The sequence below is a fragment of the Hippocampus zosterae genome, chromosome 12 (genome assembly GCF_025434085.1).
Source record: "Hippocampus zosterae strain Florida chromosome 12, ASM2543408v3, whole genome shotgun sequence".
NCBI classification, from domain to species: Eukaryota; Metazoa; Chordata; class Actinopteri; order Syngnathiformes; family Syngnathidae; genus Hippocampus; species Hippocampus zosterae.
The window spans coordinates 23,454,714-23,462,213 of NC_067462.1; the positions used below are offsets into that span (position 1 = coordinate 23,454,714).

General features: G+C 50.8%; 13 non-coding genes across 13 annotated transcripts in view; all 13 read right to left on the reverse strand.

Moving 5' to 3' along the window:
- Positions 1–79, reverse strand: part of LOC127612310 (5S ribosomal RNA) — a 119-nt gene extending 40 nt beyond the window's left edge. Inside the window, exon 1 of the ribosomal RNA XR_007965744.1 lies at positions 1–79. This exon is cut by the window's left edge and continues 40 nt beyond it. This is a non-coding gene — a ribosomal RNA (5S ribosomal RNA).
- A 479-nt stretch (positions 80–558) lies between these two features.
- Positions 559–677, reverse strand: LOC127612239 (5S ribosomal RNA). The gene has a single exon (XR_007965672.1). It is a non-coding gene; the product is annotated as a 5S ribosomal RNA (ribosomal RNA).
- A 478-nt stretch (positions 678–1,155) lies between these two features.
- Positions 1,156–1,274, reverse strand: LOC127612320 (5S ribosomal RNA). Its single transcript, XR_007965754.1, has one exon. It is a non-coding gene; the product is annotated as a 5S ribosomal RNA (ribosomal RNA).
- A 480-nt stretch (positions 1,275–1,754) lies between these two features.
- On the reverse strand, positions 1,755–1,873 carry LOC127612249 (5S ribosomal RNA). The gene has a single exon (XR_007965682.1). It is a non-coding gene; the product is annotated as a 5S ribosomal RNA (ribosomal RNA).
- A 479-nt stretch (positions 1,874–2,352) lies between these two features.
- Positions 2,353–2,471, reverse strand: LOC127612233 (5S ribosomal RNA). Its single transcript, XR_007965667.1, has one exon. It is a non-coding gene; the product is annotated as a 5S ribosomal RNA (ribosomal RNA).
- Positions 2,472–2,950: 479 nt separating this feature from the next.
- On the reverse strand, positions 2,951–3,069 carry LOC127612247 (5S ribosomal RNA). Its single transcript, XR_007965680.1, has one exon. It is a non-coding gene; the product is annotated as a 5S ribosomal RNA (ribosomal RNA).
- A 479-nt stretch (positions 3,070–3,548) lies between these two features.
- On the reverse strand, positions 3,549–3,667 carry LOC127612406 (5S ribosomal RNA). Its single transcript, XR_007965830.1, has one exon. It is a non-coding gene; the product is annotated as a 5S ribosomal RNA (ribosomal RNA).
- A 479-nt stretch (positions 3,668–4,146) lies between these two features.
- LOC127612328 (5S ribosomal RNA) lies at positions 4,147–4,265 on the reverse strand. The gene has a single exon (XR_007965762.1). It is a non-coding gene; the product is annotated as a 5S ribosomal RNA (ribosomal RNA).
- A 479-nt stretch (positions 4,266–4,744) lies between these two features.
- LOC127612407 (5S ribosomal RNA) lies at positions 4,745–4,863 on the reverse strand. Its single transcript, XR_007965831.1, has one exon. It is a non-coding gene; the product is annotated as a 5S ribosomal RNA (ribosomal RNA).
- Positions 4,864–5,342: 479 nt separating this feature from the next.
- On the reverse strand, positions 5,343–5,461 carry LOC127612299 (5S ribosomal RNA). Its single transcript, XR_007965733.1, has one exon. It is a non-coding gene; the product is annotated as a 5S ribosomal RNA (ribosomal RNA).
- A 479-nt stretch (positions 5,462–5,940) lies between these two features.
- On the reverse strand, positions 5,941–6,059 carry LOC127612347 (5S ribosomal RNA). Its single transcript, XR_007965780.1, has one exon. It is a non-coding gene; the product is annotated as a 5S ribosomal RNA (ribosomal RNA).
- A 478-nt stretch (positions 6,060–6,537) lies between these two features.
- Positions 6,538–6,656, reverse strand: LOC127612270 (5S ribosomal RNA). The gene has a single exon (XR_007965703.1). It is a non-coding gene; the product is annotated as a 5S ribosomal RNA (ribosomal RNA).
- A 479-nt stretch (positions 6,657–7,135) lies between these two features.
- Positions 7,136–7,254, reverse strand: LOC127612240 (5S ribosomal RNA). The gene has a single exon (XR_007965674.1). It is a non-coding gene; the product is annotated as a 5S ribosomal RNA (ribosomal RNA).
- Positions 7,255–7,500: the final 246 nt, after the last annotated feature.

The following is a 7,500-nucleotide window of genomic DNA, read 5'->3' on the forward strand; positions in this document are numbered from 1 at the left end:
AGTACTAACCTGGCCCGACCCTGCTTAGCTTCCGAGATCGGACGAGATCGGGCGTTCTCAGGGTAGTATGGCCGTTGGCGAGGGAAAAAGCGAAAATTGTCCTCTTTATAGCAGACAGGGCACTTCTGGGTCGGGGGTGGAGTAGTGGGGTGATTTTTTTTCATTTAATAAACCTCCTCCGGAGTGCACAAAGGAGGGGCCCGCTCCCGTGGTGGTTTGAGCGCGCAGCCTGTCAGGCTCGCATACGGTCCTCTGCGAACACGCAGAGGCTGTACTTGATGTCTGTTGCAAAAGTTGGCTTTTCCAGTGGAGGTGCAAAAGCATCCAGCAGGCGGAAAGCCCAAGCTGCTTCATGTCCAACTGCTATCATTACCGATCCACGTGCAGACGGCTCCCTCTGTTGGACATTAATTTTATTCCAAAGAGACGTTGATCTGTCAAATCAACGTGAAGGAAACGATTTCAAACCACAGGATAAGTGAAAGTTGAATGACTAATGAAAGCCAAAATTTTTGGAAAGAGCAGTGAATCGTGTTGAGAATTGGAGGTGGGTGCAAAAGCTTACGGCACCTGGTATTCCCAGGCGGTCTCCCATCCAAGTACTAACCAGGCCCGACCCTGCTTAGCTTCCGAGATCGGACGAGATCGGGCGTTCTCAGGGTAGTATGGCCATAAGCGAGGGAAAACGTGAAAATTGTCCCCTTTATAGCAGACAGGGCACTTGCGGGTCGGGGATAGAGTAGTGGGGTGATTTTTTTTTCATTTAATGACCTCCTCCCGAGAGCACGAAGGAGGGGCCCGCTCCCGTGGTGGTTGGAGCGCGCAGCCTGTCAGGCTCGCATACGGTCCTCTGCGAGCACGCAGAGGCTGTACTTGATGTCTGTTGCAAAAGTTGGCTTTTCCAGTGGAGGTGCAAAAGCATCCAGCAGGCGGAAATCCCAAGCTGCTTCATGTCCAAGTGCTATCATGACCGACCCCGTGCAGACGGCTCCCTCTGTTGGACATTAATTTTATTCCAAAGAGACGTTGATCTGTCAAATCAACGTGAAGGAAACGATTTCAAACCACAGGATAAGTGAAATTTGAATGACGAATGAAAGCCAAAATTTTTGGAAAGAGCAGTGAATCGTGTTGAGAATTGGAGGTGGGTGCAAAAGCTTACAGCACCTGGTATTCCCAGGCGGTCTCCCATCCAAGTACTAACCAGGCCCGACGCTGCTTAGCTTCCGAGATCGGACGAGATCGGGCATTCTCAGGGTAGTATGGCCGTAAGCGAGGGAAAACGTGAAAATTGTCCCCTTTATAGCAGACAAGGCACTTGCGGGTCGGGGATGGAGTAGTGGGGTGATTTTTTTTTTCATTTAATGACCTCCTCCCGAGAGCACGAAGGAGGGGCCCGCTCCCGTGGTGGTTGGAGCGCGCAGCCTGTCAGGCTCGCATACGGTCCTCTGCGAGCGCGCAGATGCGGTATTTGATGTTTGTTGCAAAAGTGGGCTTTTCCAGTGGAGGTGCAAAGGCATCCAGCAGGCGGAAATCCCAAGCTGTTTCATGTCCAAGTGCTATCATGACCGATCCCCGTGCAGACGGCTCCCTCTGTTGGACATTAATTTTATTCCAAAGAGACGTTGATCTGTCAAATCAACGTGAAGGAAACGATTTCAAACCACAGGATAAGTGAAAGTTGAATGACGAATGAATGCCAAAATTTTTGGAAAGAGCAGTGAATCGTGTTGAGAATTGGAGGTGGGTGCAAAAGCTAACAGCACCTGGTATTCCCAGGCGGTCTCCCATCCAAGTACTAACCAGGCCCGACCCTGCTTAGCTTCCGAGATCGGACGAGATCGGGCGTTCTCAGGGTAGTATGGCCGTAAGCGAGGGAAAACGCGAAAATTGTCCTCTTTATAGCAGACAGGGCACTTCTGGGTCGGGGGTGGAGTAGTGGGGTGATTTTTTTTCATTTAATAAACCTCCTCCGGAGTGCACAAAGGAGGGGCCCGCTCCCGTGGTGGTTGGAGCGCGCAGCCTGTCAGGCTCGCATACGGTCCTCTGCGAGCACGCAGATGCGGTATTTGATGTTTGTTGCAAAAGTGGGCTTTTCCAGTGGAGGTGCAAAGGCATCCAGCAGGCGGAAATCCCAAGCTGCTTCATGTCCAAGTGCTATCATGACCGATCCCCGTGCAGACGGCTCCCTCTGTTGGACATTAATTTTATTCCAAAGAGACGTTGATCTGTCAAATCAACGTGAAGGAAACGATTTCAAACCACAGGATAAGTGAAAGTTGAATGACGAATGAATGCCAAAATTTTTGGAAAGAGCAGTGAATCGTGTTGTGAATTGGAGGTGGGTGCAAAAGCTTACAGCACCTGGTATTCCCAGGCGGTCTCCCATCCAAGTACTAACCAGGCCCGACCCTGCTTAGCTTCCGAGATCAGACGAGATCGGGCGTTCTCAGGGTAGTATGGCCGTAAGCGAGGGAAAACGTGAAAATTGTCCCCTTTATAGCAGACAAGGCACTTGCGGGTCGGGGATGGAGTAGTGGGGTGATTTTTTTTTTCATTTAATGACCTCCTCCCGAGAGCACGAAGGAGGGGCCCGCTCCCGTGGTGGTTTGAGCGCGCAGCCTGTCAGGCTCGCATACGGTCCTCTGCGAGCACGCAGATGCAGTATTTGATGTTTGTTGCAAAAGTGGGCTTTTCCAGTGGAGGTGCAAAGGCATCCAGCAGGCGGAAATCCCAAGCTGTTTCATGTCCAAGTGCTGTCATGACCGACCCCGTGCAGACGGCTCCCTCTGTTGGACATTAATTTTATTCCAAAGAGACGTTGATCTGTCAAATCAACGTGAAGGAAACGATTTCAAACCACAGGATAAGTGAAAGTTGAATGACTAATGAAAGCCAAAATTTTTGGAAAGAGCAGTGAATCGTGTGGAGAATTGGAGGTGGGTGCAAAAGCTTACAGCACCTGGTATTCCCAGGCGGTCTCCCATCCAAGTACTAACCAGGCCCGACCCTGCTTAGCTTCCGAGATCAGACGAGATCGGGCGTTCTCAGGGTAGTATGGCCATAAGCGAGGGAAAACGTGAAAATTGTCCCCTTTATAGCAGACAGGGCACTTGCGGGTCGGGGATGGAGTAGTGGGGTGATTTTTTTTTCATTTAATGACCTCCTCCCGAGAGCACGAAGGAGGGGCCCGCTCCCGTGGTGGTTTGAGCGCGCAGCCTGTCAGGCTCGCATACGGTCCTCTGCGAGCACGCAGATGCAGTATTTGATGTTTGTTGCAAAAGTGGGCTTTTCCAGTGGAGGTGCAAAGGCATCCAGCAGGCGGAAATCCCAAGCTGCTACATGTCCAAGTGCTATCATGACCGATCCCAGTGCAGATGGCTCCCTCTGTTGGACATTAATTTTATTCCAAATAGACGTTGATCTGTCAAATCAACGTGAAGGAAACGATTTCAAACCACAGGATAAGTGAAAGTTGAATGACGAATGAATGCCAAAATTTTTGGAAAGAGCACTGAATCGTGTTGAGAATTGGAGGTGGGTGCAAAAGCTTACAGCACCTGGTATTCCCAGGCGGTCTCCCATCCAAGTACTAACCAGGCCCGACCCTGCTTAGCTTCCGAGATCGGACGAGATCGGGCGTTCTCAGGGTAGTATGGCCGTAAGCGAGGGAAAAAGTGAAAATTGTCCCCTTTATAGCAGACACGGCACTTGCGGGTCGGGGATGGAGTAGTGGGGTGATTTTTTTTTCATTTAATGACCTCCTCCCGAGAGCACGAAGGAGGGGCCCGCTCCCGGGGTGGTTTGAGCGCGCAGCCTGTCAGGCTCGCATACGGTCCTCTGCGAGCGCGCAGATGCGGTATTTGATGTTTGTTGCAAAAGTGGGCTTTTCCAGTGGAGGTGCAAAGGCATCCAGCAGGCGGAAATCCCAAGCTGTTTCATGTCCAAGTGCTATCATGACCGATCCCCGTGCAGACGGCTCCCTCTGTTGGACATTAATTTTATTCCAAAGAGACGTTGATCTGTCAAATCAACGTGAAGGAAACGATTTCAAACCACAGGATAAGTGAAATTTGAATGACGAATGAAAGCCAAAATTTTTGGAAAGAGCAGTGAATCGTGTTGAGAATTGGAGGTGGGTGCAAAAGCTTACAGCACCGGGTATTCCCAGGCGGTCTCCCATCCAAGTACTAACCAGGCCCTACGCTGCTTAGCTTCCGAGATCGGACGAGATCGGGCATTCTCAGGGTAGTATGGCCGTAAGCAAGGGAAAACGTGAAAATTGTCCCCTTTATAGCAGACAAGGCACTTGCGGGTCGGGGATGGAGTAGTGGGGTGATTTTTTTTTCATTTAATGACCTCCTCCCGAGAGCACGAAGGAGGGGCCCGCTCCCGTGGTGGTTTGAGCGCGCAGCCTGTCTGGCTCGCATACGGTCCTCTGCGAGCACGCAGATGCAGTATTTGATGTTTGTTGCAAAAGTGGGCTTTTCCAGTGGAGGTGCAAAGGCATCCAGCAGGCGGAAATCCCAAGCTGCTTCATGTCCAAGTGCTATCATGACCGATCCCAGTGCAGATGGCTCCCTCTGTTGGACATTAATTTTATTCCAAAGAGACGTTGATCTGTCAAATCAACGTGAAGGAAACGATTTCAAACCACAGGATAAGTGAAAGTTGAATGACGAATGAATGCCAAAATTTTTGGAAAGAGCAGTGAATCGTGTTGAGAATTGGAGGTGGGTGCAAAAGCTTACAGCACCTGGTATTCCCAGGCGGTCTCCCATCCAAGTACTAACCAGGCCCGACCCTGCTTAGCTTCCGAGATCGGACGAGATCGGGCGTTCTCAGGGTAGTATGGCCGTAAGCGAGGGAAAAAGTGAAAATTGTCCCCTTTATAGCAGACACGGCACTTGCGGGTCGGGGATGGAGTAGTGGGGTGATTTTTTTTTCATTTAATGACCTCCTCCCGAGAGCACGAAGGAGGGGCCCGCTCCCGGGGTGGTTTGAGCGCGCAGCCTGTCAGGCTCGCATACGGTCCTCTGCGAGCGCGCAGATGCGGTATTTGATGTTTGTTGCAAAAGTGGGCTTTTCCAGTGGAGGTGCAAAGGCATCCAGCAGGCGGAAATCCCAAGCTGTTTCATGTCCAAGTGCTATCATGACCGATCCCCGTGCAGACGGCTCCCTCTGTTGGACATTAATTTTATTCCAAAGAGACGTTGATCTGTCAAATCAACGTGAAGGAAACGATTTCAAACCACAGGATAAGTGAAATTTGAATGACGAATGAAAGCCAAAATTTTTGGAAAGAGCAGTGAATCGTGTTGAGAATTGGAGGTGGGTGCAAAAGCTTACAGCACCTGGTATTCCCAGGCGGTCTCCCATCCAAGTACTAACCAGGCCCTACGCTGCTTAGCTTCCGAGATCGGACGAGATCGGGCATTCTCAGGGTAGTATGGCCGTAAGCGAGGGAAAACGTGAAAATTGTCCCCTTTATAGCAGACAAGGCACTTGCGGGTCGGGGATGGAGTAGTGGGGTGATTTTTTTTTCATTTAATGACCTCCTCCCGAGAGCACGAAGGAGGGGCCCGCTCCCGTGGTGGTTTGAGCGCGCAGCCTGTCAGGCTCGCATACGGTCCTCTGCGAGCGCGCAGAGGCTGTACTTGATGTCTGTTGCAAAAGTGGGCTTTTCCAGTGGAGGTGCAAAGGCATCCAGCAGGCGGAAATCCCAAGCTGTTTCTTGTCCAAGTGCTATCATTACCGATTCCCGTGCAGACGGCTCCCTCTGTTGGACATTAATTTTATTCCAAAGAGACTTTGATCTGTCAAATCAACGTGAAGGAAACGATTTCAAACCACAGGATAAGTGAAAGTTGAATGACTAATGAAAGCCAAAATTTTTGGAAAGAGGAGTGAATCGTGTTGAGAATTGGAGGTGGGTGCAAAAGCTTACAGCACCTGGTATTCCCAGGCGGTCTCGCATCCAAGTACTAACCAGGCCCGACCCTGCTTAGCTTCCAAGATCGGACGAGATCGGGCGTTCTCAGGGTAGTATGGCCGTAAGCGAGGGAAAACGTGAAAATTGTCCCCTTTATAGCAGACAAGGCACTTGCGGGTCGGGGATGGAGTAGTGGGGTGATTTTTTTTCATTTAATGACCTCCTCCCGAGAGCACGAAGGAGGGGCCCGCTCCCGTGGTGGTTTGAGCGCGCAGCCTGTCAGGCTCGCATACGGTCCTCTGCGAGCACGCAGATGCGGTATTTGATGTTTGTTGCAAAAGTGGGCTTTTCCAGTGGAGGTGCAAAGGCATCCAGCAGGCAGAAATCCCAAGCTGCTTCATGTCCAAGTGCTATCATGACCGATCCCCGTGCAGACGGCTCCCTCTGTTGGACATTAATTTTATTCCAAAGAGACGTTGATCTGTCAAATCAACGTGAAGGAAACGATTTCAAACCACAGGATAAGTGAAAGTTGAATGACGAATGAATGCCAAAATTTTTGGAAAGAGCAGTGAATCGTGTTGAGAATTGGAGGTGGGTGCAAAAACTTACAGCACCTGGTATTCCCAGGCGGTCTCCCATCCAAGTACTAACCTGGCCCGACCCTGCTTAGCTTCCGAGATCGGACGAGATCGGGCGTTCTCAGGGTAGTATGGCCGTTAGCGAGGGAAAAAGCGAAAATTGTCCTCTTTATAGCAGACAGGGCACTTCTGGGTCGGGGGTGGAGTAGTGGGGTGATTTTTTTTCATTTAATAAACCTCCTCCGGAGTGCACAAAGGAGGGGCCCGCTCCCGTGGTGGTTTGAGCGCGCAGCCTGTCAGGCTCGCATACGGTCCTCTGCGAACACGCAGAGGCTGTACTTGATGTCTGTTGCAAAAGTTGGCTTTTCCAGTGGAGGTGCAAAAGCATCCAGCAGGCGGAAAGCCCAAGCTGCTTCATGTCCAACTGCTATCATTACCGATCCACGTGCAGACGGCTCCCTCTGTTGGACATTAATTTTATTCCAAAGAGACGTTGATCTGTCAAATCAACGTGAAGGAAACGATTTCAAACCACAGGATAAGTGAAAGTTGAATGACTAATGAAAGCCAAAATTTTTGGAAAGAGCAGTGAATCGTGTTGAGAATTGGAGGTGGGTGCAAAAGCTTACGGCACCTGGTATTCCCAGGCGGTCTCCCATCCAAGTACTAACCAGGCCCGACCCTGCTTAGCTTCCGAGATCGGACGAGATCGGGCGTTCTCAGGGTAGTATGGCCATAAGCGAGGGAAAACGTGAAAATTGTCCCCTTTATAGCAGACAGGGCACTTGCGGGTCGGGGATAGAGTAGTGGGGTGATTTTTTTTTCATTTAATGACCTCCTCCCGAGAGCACGAAGGAGGGGCCCGCTCCCGTGGTGGTTGGAGCGCGCAGCCTGTCAGGCTCGCATACGGTCCTCTGCGAGCACGCAGAGGCTGTACTTGATGTCTGTTGCAAAAGTTGGCTTTTCCAGTGGAGGTGCAAAAGCATC